Source organism: Panthera leo, chromosome D4 (genome assembly GCF_018350215.1).
Source record: "Panthera leo isolate Ple1 chromosome D4, P.leo_Ple1_pat1.1, whole genome shotgun sequence".
Taxonomy (NCBI): domain Eukaryota; kingdom Metazoa; phylum Chordata; class Mammalia; order Carnivora; family Felidae; genus Panthera; species Panthera leo.
This window is the reverse complement of record NC_056691.1, coordinates 77,974,318-77,984,950: the sequence shown is the minus strand read 5'-3', so window position 1 is coordinate 77,984,950 and position 10,633 is coordinate 77,974,318. Positions and strand designations below refer to the sequence as shown.

The window sequence follows — 10,633 nt, the reverse complement described above, 5'->3', positions numbered from 1 at the left end:
ATTAGCCTCAGGGAATAAAGATAATAAAAGAATGTAGTATAATTTTAGTCCTTGTGGAGCTTTCAGTAAAGTAATTAAAGATTAATGATGAATTAGGGCAACTGTTTTGCCTTTAACGTAGTGTGATTTGAGGAAAGTTTCTTAATTCCTTTGGCCTGAGGTCCTAAATTGTTAACTTGAAGAATTGAACAAAATGGTTTTAAAAATTCTTGTGAATCTTTAAAATAATACAATACAGAATAAAGCCTATTTAGAAAAATAACTAAATGCTAATTAAAGAGTATGAGAGAGGATATCGAGAGAAACCAATTCATATGGGCAGGGCTTACCAGAGAAAACTCCAGGGAGAACAGGTGATTTAAATCTGGCATTGAAAGGTAGATGTGATAAAAAGATAAATGCATATGCAGATGTGGGGGGCCTCGATTTTTTAAAAAAACTCACTGTATACTGTGTACACATGTGACATCATTTAATACATTACAACATTTAATATCTACAAAGGCTTGTGTTGTTAAAGTGAGGATAATTTTTAGAGGATTTTACCATTTACTAGTCACTTAGTTAGGTACTATATACATATTACTTGTTTAATCACTATTACATCATTTTCCAAGTGAAGTGCTAGTTTTCTGTTTTTACCCCCAAAATTCTTATGTTTGTATGGCATGGGGATATATTTGAGGACACAGAGAGAGAGAGAAGAAGGAAGAGAGGGAAGGAGGAAGACAGAAGAAAGGAAGGAAGGAAGGAAGGAAGGAAGGAAGGCAGGGAGGGAGCGAGGAAAGAAGAAAAGAGGTTTGTGGAAGTAAAAATTAAAAAATTAAATGAAGAGTACAGGCTACTGAAAACATGAGTTTAGTTTGAGTAGAGGATAAACACTCAGTTGTTTTTCATGGTTGTTGTTTGTTAATATAATTGGGGAGTAATAAGGAAGTGGTGCTTATAGATTTCAATGATGCTTTTTTCCTTTATAAAGACCGCTGAATGAATGAATGAATGAACATATGCAACAGTTCATGAGTTTGCATATCATTGTTGCGTAGGGCCCATGCTAATCTTCTCTGTATCTTTCCAAATTTAGTATATGTGCTGCCAAAGCGAGCACAAGACCGCTGAATTTAAACATTGGAATATATATTCATACAGTAGCTTTAAATTTCCTAAGCAGTTGTACATTTCCTTACTACGTTTTATAAATGCTTTTCATTTGTTTTTGTTGTTTGTTTTCTGTCCATAGGAAGAAGGGACTTTCCCAACCCCTCAGGACTTGGGCCTCGTGAATTTCTGTCTCAAGTTTCCAAACACTCGATGAAGTGATCAAATCATTTTTATCAGTGTGTGGATGACACAAATTCACAGGGCTCCCAGTAGTTATGCGCTTGGGCTTAAGTACGAGTTAAACATAAATTCAAATCCCTATTCCGTCTAAAGAGCTGTGTGACTCTGAATCATAGCAAATATCTGAGCCATTTGCATCATTTATAAAATTGGGTTGTTTTCAATGATACAATGCATGTATAATCTTTCATTGATCAAGTATGTCATAGAAGGTGTAATTATAAAGTAACCTACAATCCATTCTAGCACATCAATTGTTTTCTCTGCCCTCAGGCACCTTATCTACTCTGGTCATGATAGAAAAAGTTCTAAGGTAACACAGTTATAAACCTCTGCCTCATTTTAATAATTCATGTGCCCTGTCCCTTACAATCCTCATGAACTAGAACTTGATATAAATTTAAAGCTTCTCCCTTTCCTTCTTCCAAGCTTGCTTTAGTCTCACACCCTGGAGGCAAAGATGTACATGGACAGGCATCTGCTCCTCTCCCTTTATTCTGGCTTCTAAACACTCTTAATCAGAGTGGGGGTGGAGGACAGGAAAGGGAGAAAGGAGGAACATTCCTCCATGACTGGCATTGGCTGAAGACCTAGCATCAGCGCTGTGTGCACATGACGGATGGTTAATGCTATCTGTGTCCATCCTGAGTTCCTCCTGCACCACTTCCCCTGATTCAGAGTATCCATCACGTCAATATTCACGACTCATCTCTGCCAACTTACCTTCTGCTGCTCAGCCCATTGTCTTCAGGTCTGCTCTGGTCCTCATGCCCCTCCTTCCAGGCAAACCTCTTGGACAATTCTAGACAACTCCAAACCAGTACTCTTTACGGCATGGCCCAGATCTGATTTAGGGTAAAAGCCATAATCCTTTGATGGGGAGGGTGGTTTTTCTCAAACTACAATTGTCTACTTTAAGGACATAGGTCACTTTATCCAGGCTTTTGATGTTTACATTTCTCAGGTGCAACTCAGGCGTAAGTAACAAGATGGAGATTCAACAAGCCTTCAAATGGTTTCCTTAAAGGCCCATGTACTCTTGTGAAGTGCACAGGGAATCCCTTTCCAATGGTGCCCTGGGAAAAATATAAGACTTAAAGCATACACAGAACTATTTCCAAAATTCTTCCTTCACTCTCCATTTGATGATGGTGTTATACCCATAATAAGAGATAAAGGTTGAAAAGGTGTCAGGTTATCATTCACTATTTTGAAATGTTGACTTCTTAGTCTAGAATATCCTTTCAGTATAGGCCTTAGTCAAAGTTTACATTCTAAAATTCTGTTGTATATATAAAGCTGCCAATACAGTACTTGGTCATGTTGTTAGAAAGGTGAGTGCTCAATGTAAAGTTGGAATTGTAATTGCAACGTATTACTTGCTTCCTAGAGAGACACACATACATATGTACAGTTTGTGGTGCCATGCTTTAAGAGTAGTGTTGACAGATACAAGTGTTTCCAAAAGGAAGTTTAGCAAGACCAAAGTTCACAGGGATATCAAATTAATGATTTTAGTATTAAGTCATATGATATGAAATAAACATGATGGCAGTTAAAAGTTTGATATAAACTATGATTATACCTAAAGTTCTCATGTTCAGCATGTAAATATTGAGTGATTTGGCTCTACTTTATTTTTTCAGAAACTCTTCATGTGTCTCTTCAAGACATTTTAGTAAAACTAAACTTGAATATGAGAGCTTGCCTGCCTGTGTTCCTTCCTTCCATCCTTCCCTCTTCCCCTTCCTTCTTTCTTTCTTTCCTTCCTTCTTTCTATTTTCTGTCATCCATTCTCTCCTAAATCATTTAGTACAAAAGTCATTAGGTGAGATGGATCAAGGTTTGCATCTGTAGGTAAGGAGGTCAATGTCTAATAGATATACTGGAGCCTGAATCGGTAAAGAGGGTGTCTGGTGGTAATATGTAGGTGTGCAGAGTGTGTGTATATATATACACACCTATATATATATATATAGGTGTGTGTGTATATGTGTATGTGTGTATATATATATATATATATATATACACACATACACATATACACACACACCTATATATAAAACACTCACACACACACACACACGCAAACACACACACATTTTATCTCAGTGGTCTACCAAGAGGGCCCAGGGATAGTGACATCCCAGATAAATGAACACAACCAACACAGATCATTGTCTCTAAAAACATTCTCCACTAAAAGGAACTTGAGATCCTTAGAGAAATGGCTGATTTCAGGGTTGTGAAACCAAAAATTCAGGATGAGCCTTATGCAGCTTGGTGTGCCAGAAATAATATAAGTACAAAGAATATTGTGGACATGTAAAAAGGACACAGAAGCAGCCAGAAGGACCTCCCACTGGAATAAAGCTAGGCATCAAATTAAACAGAGATGCTACTGGATTATAACCCACTGAATAAAATAGGCATCCATGAGTCCATTCTAATACAAGTAAACAAATGGGAAGAAGAAAACACTTTTCCTTCCACTAGAATGCCACCTAATAAATGGAGAAGGAATAATAGTGATAGAAAAATCACCATTTGGCAGCTGGAGGAATAATTATTTTCTCCAACTAACAGTAGTAAATGCTAAAGCCAGTGGGTAAAAGTATGATAAGGAATAGAATATTTGCTTAGTCTCAAAATAACTCCCATATCATACTTATTATAGAAGTAATTTTACAGTGGAAAAATCTTATAGATACAACCAAAACCAGGTGATCAAAGTTAACATCACCAGTAGTGGGACAAATTGAAACTGTGTATCACTTGATAGGATTTTAGGAGAAGAACACAGAATCACAATTTTTATCTTGTTGTCAAAAATCTATAATCTAAATCTGATAAGGAAACATTGAACAAATCCAAATTGAATGACATTCTATAAAATGTAAAATTATCAGTCTGTGATATTCAAAAGCATTAGGGTCATTAAAGGCAAGGAAAGACTGAGGAACTAATGTCAATTGAAGGCTACTAAAATTTATGACAATTAAATGTGACACATGATTCTAGATTAGCCATTTTTGCTCTAATGGGCATTTATGGAAATTAAAGATCCTTGAAAGGGGTGTGTGAAATTAGTAATATATGTTAATTTTTTTTTTTAATTCTGGCAGCTTTTTTGAAGTTATGTTAGAGAACGTCCATGTTCATAGGACTTATCCACTAGTGTTTAGGGTGACAGGACATCATGTCCACAACTCACTCTCCAGTGCTTTCGGGAGGTAAAAAAACCAAACCAAACCAAAACAAAACAAAAAAAAAAAAACAGTCTTTGTATGATGGTTGCAGATTGCTATAAGTTTGAAATGACTTCAAAATTGAACAAAAAATAGAGGAAAATTTACGCAGATACTATCTCTAGTAATATCAATTATGCATCGTTCCAAGTTAACTAGAGCAGTACCTGATGGCATCCGGTTATAGAATGGTGGCAGCAGGCAACTGGTTAGGTTTCCTAAACCACCCACATGCATACACTGATTCACATGCACAAGACACTTTGATCATCTGTTTGAGTTTACATGAATAAATATCAGTTAGCCATGCCATAAGGGTACTGAGGGCACAGTAAAAAACTGTTATTAAGCTTGCCTTGTGTGTGTTGGAAATGAGGTTATGATTACAATTTCAAATACTTTAGGTACTTTTTTTAAAGTTTGTTTGTTTATTTTGAGAGAAACAGAGAGCACAAACAGGGAAGGAACAGAGGGGGAGGGACAAAATCTCAACTAGGCTCCTCACTGTGAGCAGGGAGCTGGAGGCAGGGCTTGAATTCCTAAACCGTGAGATCATGACCTAAGCTGAAGTCAAGAGTTGGATGCCCAACTCACTGAACCACCCAGGTGCCCCTAAGTACTTTTTGATGTAAGAGTTTTTGTCTTTCTTTAGGACCAGAAGAAAAACAACTGATGGAAGACTGAGGTTTCCAATTTTGATTTCAGAAGAGATGACAGTAAATGCTGCTGAAGAAAGGTAATGCCTTGTGAGAAATTCATATTGAGATCTGACCAAGCCAAGTCTGTGTGATGATCTGATCAGGAAGTGGAAGGATAGGTACATGACAGATGGAGAAAGGTAAGCTACCTGATTTCTCAAACAGATGTGCCCAAGGGGGTAGAGTTTTAAATATGGATGCTTTTACTCTTAATCCTGACCATATCAAAGATGTTCTGATTCGAAGATATAAGAATTAATATGTCCATTTTTTCCCCTCTATAGATTCAATAACCATTTCATGTTGATAGGCCTGGCTTCAAGTGCGAAGGAAAAAAAAGTCCTTGTATAATGTCAACATAACAAAAATAATGAGATTATAGAAGAACACTGACTGATCCGCACTTCATAATTGAAAGATGGGCCTATTAAGGGGACACAGCAGGCCTGAAGGAATTGTGTGATCATTTGCACAAATGCTAATTTTGATATGTGGTTCTTCATCTCCGTAAGCATAATGTGGCTGGGCCGGCAGGATGAACAATGCATTCTTCCCCCGGGAGGCCTATGCCTCAGTGAATCAATGCCAGAAGGGCCATTTGCTGGTGCTGGATGACAGGGCATTCGTTCTCTCTTCTTGTTGTACTTGTGGACACAATTGATCTGAATTGCCAGGATGCTGTGTTTTTAGAGACAACCATCTTCTTTCCTAGAGAAGCCATCTTGTTCTGGGTTGTGTAGTTTTATAGATGAAGCCTGGGGCAAATCACCTCTCTCCTCTGGCCTTAATTTCCTCACTGAGAATATAAAGAATTTGGAATAGACAAGCTACCCTCTCTGAAATGACTCTGCTTGGCAGGTAGTGTGATAGGAGAGAATGAACTTGGGCTTTTACATCAGAGAGACCTGGATTCAAATCCTACCTCAGCTACTTTGTAAAATCCTGAGCAAGTTTACTGAGCTCTCTGAGCATCACTCCCCCCAAATGGAAATAAGTGAGAAAAATAATACTTTATTTTCAGGGTATCAAGAATGCTAGTTGGCAAACAGCCCTTGATAAATATTTACTACACGGCTACATGTAGCAAATATTTGCTACATTAACTATATGTTAATTTACTATACACCAATATGTATCTAATCAAATAATCAGATATTGACATATATGCACATATACCCACAAACCCCAGAGAAGATACAAAACATAGTTAAGTGATAAAGATCTGCCACAGATTTAGGTTAGTGTGAATTCTCTGCCCCAAGCCTACAAAGCCCCATTGACATAAGTAGGGACTCAGTAAATGTTTGTCACGTGAATAAGTAAACAAAAAAAGCACGTGGCAACCCCCATCCTCAAAAGTGCAAATCCATAGTTTTAATGCAAATTGTCGAGAAATAGAATTTTGAACAAAGATTCTAACTTGCCATCTGCTTCATATATACCCTGCTTTGTCCTTCTTTTTTCTTAATTCTATCAAGTTTGTTACGGTAACTCAGGGGAAGGAACATTTCTCATGGAATACTCTGAGCTCAGTTCTATCTAACCCACATGGAAAGGCCCACAGGTCTACATGTAACCCTAAAGTAGGTTTTTATAAGAATCCACTGAAATAAATAATTCAAGGCCTGTCCTCAGTCACATATGAGAAAGCCTCCATTAAGTCCAATGGAGAGTTCAAATGCTAGTGGCGGAACCTGAAAATATATGTATTTTATACAACTCTTCTCACATCCTTTTGGGAAAGATAATGAACTACAATATTAGGGATTATTCCAATTTTCTCAAGCAAGAAAAAAGAGAATTAGATGAGTTGGAAAAAATGGACTTTAAAAAAATGGTGCAGTATTTGATGTTTAAAAAAATCAAATAAAAGGCCACAAATTGAATGGAATAGCTTTTGTTAATGCTGAAACTTGCAGGGCCAGTTAGAGCTCATTAAGAGGTGATGGGAACTATGCAGATGAGATCAAGTTTGGTAATTGGCTGGTTCTGAATCCATTAAAAAGGTTATAGGGTTGTTTGGGTGGGTTATGTTTTATAAATGAATGATTAGAGTATATTAATGGGCCAATGGGTTATAAGGCTGGGATTGGTTTGGTGATATAATGTCTCGAATAGCACTAAGCTGGGGACAAGGTTATGTGTATAGGATTAAATTTGGGGAATAGGTCAGCTATGATCATATTAGGTGGGTTATAGGGTTGTAAAAAGTGTCCTGTGTTTGATGGCAATGAGAAAATGAGATTGTAGTTAGACTTCACTTGCATCCTTAGCACTTCTAATATTCTAATGTCTTTATATGTAGAAACTGCTTTCTGGAATTTATGTGGGCTCTGGACCAAGACCCCCAAAGAGCTCAGATATCAGTCAAAACCCTTAATTCCCAGCAGAGTTAAAGTCTTCATTGGTGTGTTACCAAGATTTAAAAAAATCACACTGGGGAAAGGGACAGGCCAAGGTAATGTTATGAAATTTTCTTAGGAGTGGGTTCAAGAGAAAGTGACATGTAGCAGAGTCATAGAAAGTTGAATATACACTTGTTACTAAGGTGGTGATTGCAGATGGAAGGACCATCTAGGAGGAGGTTGCATTTCTGTGAAAACATTTGGGCATGTTTAACACACCAGTGTCTTCAAGGAACTCAGAGGTCCTATGTGTGTCCGTGGTGGGAAGGTCTGGGAGTAAGAGAAGGAGGGCTGTGTAGACATGTTGTGTTTGTGTGTGCAGGGAAGGATTAGACAAGAGAAGTTGGCTGAGGTTGGAATTTAAGGAAGGAGTTGGCGAACATAAGTGTGCACATAAATGTGGACTTAATATTTTCTCCCAGTCTGTCCCCAAATGTATTCCAGAGCAAATAAATGTCATAAGTGCACAAAATGATTTTTAAAAAAAGGATTCTGTGGACTCAAATATGTTTGCTAATGCTACATTTTAAATTCTCAGCCTCTGCCTCTTCTATAGACATTCAATTCTCTTTAGAATATTAGATGTTCTAAGGAAACTTGCAGCTACCAAGATGTGAATCCATACTTTACTCCACCATATTTTAAGCTTTTTTGATCCCAGACACATTTTTGCCCACTCCAACCACAAGAAGAAGTGTTATTAATACCCATTTGAGTAAATGTTTTAAGGAACACACTATTGCTCTAGACAAAGAGAAGCCCTTATAATAAAGACTAAGAAACAAGAGACAAGGATACTCAGTTTTCTCATTTTACAAAAGAGATATAACGATGCTAGAAGGCTAAGATACAGCAAAGAAAATGGAAAAAAAATATTAACGTTGTATCTGAACAGTCAATTTGAATTATCTACTACTAAGAAGTTATATGACCTTGAGAGAATTTCTTCTCTGTGGGTCTCAGTTTCCTTAAGTATACAATTAGGACAAAAAAGAAGCTTAAGACTATTAAATAAGGTAATGCATGTAATGATGAGCACTGTACCTCACACATAAGAGGGTGACTGATGTTAATAGTTGCAATAATTCTAAACTTCCCGACTGTCTGAGGTATTCCACCATGTTCAGTTCAACCTTCTGGTTCCTGAGTTCAAGTGTGGGAGCCCTCCCCCACATCATGTCATCTTTGGGGGCATTATAAGGAAACATCTTTACAAAATAAGACTAAGGGTAGAAGAATAAAGGTCATGGACTGGTATCACTTTCCTTCTTGGCTGTTGGATAGAAGGATGACTAATGTTAATTGAATGAGGTATTCATATGGGAAGACTAAATATCTAACTAAAAAAGAAGTAGGTTTTTGAGTGGCAAACATTCTAGTCTCATGAGAAAGGAACCACCAGCTGACGAGGGCATTGAGCCAATAGAGAGGCTCAGCTCAAATCATAGGTAGACCTTTCAGAGATTTTGGTCCCCGCCTCTGTGCTCATTTCTTCATGGGCAGCCATCCTTGAAGCTGGGAAATAGTTGGGAAATTAGACAGCTAGGGTCTATTTTCTCCATTCTGAACACTTGCCTGATATTTAGACTTTTTACATGTCCCTCCCTAGCCTCACAAATTTTCATGAATATAGCACTTTTCTTTATTAAAAAAACCTTACTCTTTAAAATGTTTCTCAAAACTGCCCTTGGTGACATCACAGAAATTTCCTGGATATAAATCAAGTTCAAATAATTAGTAACTGCTAAAGTAATTTCTCCCTTCTTCCAGAGTTTGTCAGAGTTACACTTAAGGGGGAGGGGGAAGAGTGGGAATCAGAAACAGATCTCTGTTTCTTGGGGACAGTGACGGGGGAGATCTGAATTCTATTCTGGGTAAATTCCCTGCCCATTTCCACTTCACCATGACTTCTATTTCACAGCAGTAAAGGGATAGTTAAAATTCTTTATCAAAACAGACTGAATGAAGATTTAAATCCTTCCTTACTCCTACTACTACTACTATTAGTTTTTAGTTTTTCCTCTTTTTGGATGCCTATTAGTCCAGTCACTCACTCTCTTCTCTAAAATGCTCACAATATTCTATACACATTCCATGCCTGGGTTGTGTTTGTTTTTCTTTGTTTTTGTTTTTTCCATAGATGCAGTGATTACATTTGTGTCCTTCCAAATTTTAAGCTACTCCAAGACAACAACTTGGCCTTACTCTGTATTCTGTCTGCCCCTTTCCTGGCCCAGTGCCCAGAGCTAAATAACTCTTCAGTAAATGACCAGTGGGTGAATATACAAATGAGTAAAAGCATTTTCTAAAATTTCAGAGTGTGCCTCACTGTACCCATTTTTTTTTAACAAGAGAGCTGAAGCAATTGACTGCTATCATCTATTCTGGTGAAGACACTCTGTGGTCTATGATTAAAACAACAACAAAATCAAAACTAAACAAAAACAGACAAAAAACATTAAAACTAGTCTTAAATTGAGCTAATTCATAACCTGTCCTTATTTCCTTGTGGATGTGAATCTAATAGATTTTTTTTTCTGATGTTTGAAAACAAAACTTGATTTGTAGGCTGAGTCTGGAGCTGGAATGAATTTCTTTCATTTGTGTTAGAAATCTGTGAAAACAAGGGGTTTCGATGAGGACAAGTGACTGACCCTTAACTATGAAATCACAAATGGGCACCACCATAATAATCAGGTGTATTTATAAATCAGGAACAACGTCCCAGCAAGACTGCCTTCCCTCACCTCCCACTGCATTATTGCTCCCTGCCAAAGCTGTCAGCTTGCACTCGCATTGCTAATTAACTGCACCACTCAAAGCAGGTGGATGGCCAAAGGAAACAACCCACAATTTTCCCTGTAATCATTTGTGCTTCAGGTCCCTGGACTCTGGGACCCGTTCTGCTTGACTTGCTCCCCACTCTCCACACTGAGCACAC

At 37.6% G+C, this 10,633-nt stretch overlaps 1 non-coding gene across 1 annotated transcript; it reads right to left on the bottom strand.

The window, feature by feature from the left end:
- Nucleotides 1-1,001: 1,001 nt before the first annotated feature.
- LOC122205782 lies at nt 1,002-1,108 on the bottom strand. Its single transcript, XR_006196268.1, has one exon. It is a non-coding gene; the product is annotated as a U6 spliceosomal RNA (small nuclear RNA).
- Between the last annotated feature and the right edge of the window lie 9,525 nt (nt 1,109-10,633).